The sequence below is a fragment of the Orcinus orca genome, chromosome 17 (assembly GCF_937001465.1).
Source record: "Orcinus orca chromosome 17, mOrcOrc1.1, whole genome shotgun sequence".
NCBI classification, from domain to species: Eukaryota; Metazoa; Chordata; class Mammalia; order Artiodactyla; family Delphinidae; genus Orcinus; species Orcinus orca.
In genome coordinates, this window is record NC_064575.1 from 4,434,989 (window position 1) to 4,437,651 (window position 2,663).

Genomic DNA, 2,663 nt, shown 5'->3' on the forward strand with positions numbered 1-2,663 from the left:
AGAAATTAAGGGGAAAAAGGACTAGAGCAAAGATTCCCAAACTTATTGTTTTATTGCAACCTTCGTTTCTCAGTAATTTTTTTTGGCACACCTGAAACCAAAAGAAATTTTTAAACATTTCATTTATCAAGTAGTTGGGTTCAAATAACACTTAACATGCAACAAAGGAAGCGCATACTTTTATTTCATTCTTTAATAATCGCAGTTACACATTTGAGGGATGTGTGCATCAGTTGGCCACTCCCTAACTTCTCAAATCTTGGAATCAGATTGAACACAGACCCCGCGCTCCCTGTTTCACAATGATTTTCACGCAGTGCTTTCCTTTTCTCAGAGCTACCGCCAAAATCCCAGCTCCACAGAGATATTACTCCAACAGAATGTGTCACTGTCTACTGTTGAAACTGTAACCTATCTTTAACTAGTAGTACCTAGTTTTGAGTACCCTAAACGTGAAAAGTTCAGAAATTCCTGCAGCGCCCCGCCAATTTTCTTGTGGTACCCAAAGGCATCTCAGCACTGAGTTTGGGAACCACTAGGCTGGTGAAAAGGTTGAAGTCAAACCATGAAAGACCTTATAGAACAGGAAACCTTTCTGAAGTACAAATGTGACACAACCATGAAAATGAAGATGTAATCAACCAACACCTTTGAACTCAATTTCTAAAGGAGATTTGAAAATAGGTAGATGAGACAGGCAAATAATATTTTCTCTTCACATTCCTGATGCATAATGAAGTAAATAGAGATTCTTTAATTTCTCTCAATTTGAAACAGAGCAGCGCCCTATGGTCCTTCCCCTCCACCCCCCATGTCCTCAGTCTGCCTTTGTCTGTGGAAAAACCTTATATCCACACAGTGGAATATTATTCAGCCATTAAAAGGAGTGAAGGATTGGGACTTCCCTGCTGGTGCAGTGGTTAAGAATCCTCCTGCCAGTGCAGGGGGCACGGGTTCAATCCCTGGTCCGGGAAGATCCCACCTGCCGCAGAGCAACTAAGCCCATGCGCCACAACTACTGAGTCTGCACTCTAGAGCCCGTGAGCCACAACTACTGAGCCTGTGAGCCACAACTACTGAAGCCCGCAAGCCCTAGAGCCCGTGCTCTGCAACAAGAGAAGCCACTGCAGTGAGAAGCCCACGCATTGCAATGAAGAGTAGCCCCCGCTCGCCACAACTAAAGAAAGCCCGGACCCAGCAATGAAGACCCAGCGCAGGCAAAAAATAAAAAATAAAATAAAATAAAAATAAAAGGAATGAAGGATTGAGACATGGAAGAACCTTGAGAACACTGTGCTGACTGAAAGAAGCCAAACACAGAAGCTCACGTGTTGTGTGATTCTACTTTTTTAAAATGCCCATAAGAGACACATCACACGAGTCCATAGAGACAGAAATGGTTGCCAGGGGCCAAAGGGAGGGAGGAGTGGGGAGTGAGGACCAATGGGCATGGGGGTTCTTTCTAAGGTGATGAAAGTATTCCAGGACCAGATACAGTAGTGGTGATGACTGCACAACTCTGAGAATATACTAAAAACCACTGAACTGTATACTTTTAAAAGAGTGAATTTTATGGTATGTGAATTATATCTCAAGGGGAAAAAATCAGAGAAGGCATCACTTGCAGAGCTCCATCCCTATTCCAGCCCTTCAAAATCAGGATTCCCTCCTGTCTCCTCAGGGCCACGTGGGTGTGATGTTAACTATCCTTCCTGGACAGGACAGCGGCTGCCCCCAAGTTTCCTGGGGCTCGTCTCCTGGGGGCCATCAGGAGGGGCATTTTCTGAATCAGCAAACTGTGTCCCCACTACAGCGCCCTCCCGCTCCTGCCGTGTCCCGCTGCGCCTTCCTGCATCTCCTCCTGGGTGTCGTCACGCTCAGCTCACCTGAGCTCCACGAGGTGAAGGAGTAGCCATACAGCCGTGGAGAATCTCCTCTGTTATTTAGCCGGCAGAGTCCTGACTTTGACATTGCTCTGCAGTTATGTGCAATGTCACCCTTGGAGGAACTGGGTGCCCGGCAAGGGCAAACCTGATCGGGCCTGTTTCAAAAGGCAATTCCAGGAAATGTCAAAAGAAGGAGCTTGGTATCCAGCAGAGTTTTAATAAGTCATGCTAAACCACGAGGATGGCGAAAATCCTCCAGCCATGTGCCTCCACTCCCACCTGCAGTCACTATTTACTGTCCAATAACCCGAGAATGAGGACTCTTCCTCTTACTTCCACTTACTTGTAATATTTCAGGAAAGTTCCATGATATGTTTAGGTCTTTACTGCACCATCTGGGGAGAAGAGATAACAAGGTTTTTATTGGGTAGTCTTTGTAAAGCATTTTGTTTTTTCAGCGTAGAGTAAGTATATTGAAGAAAGAAAACTTGAGTAATAACTACAAGGTCAGGGCACATGGAACCCCCGGCCGGTGGCAGTGACTCGTGCAGAAGCAGAATCACGAACAATCTTCACCAGCCTGCTTCCTCTCGCGCATGTGCAGAAGTGCCCACGCTCTAGATCCCGGGAGGACCCTTCCACGTGGTTTGGGTACCTTTGTACTATGTCTTGTGCAAGATGATCTCCTGGGTTACTGGGGAAAAAAACACTACAACTTCGTTTATTTCTTTTTATGCTTCTGTTTATTTTATTTTTTGTTAATGTTGGTTTTACCCT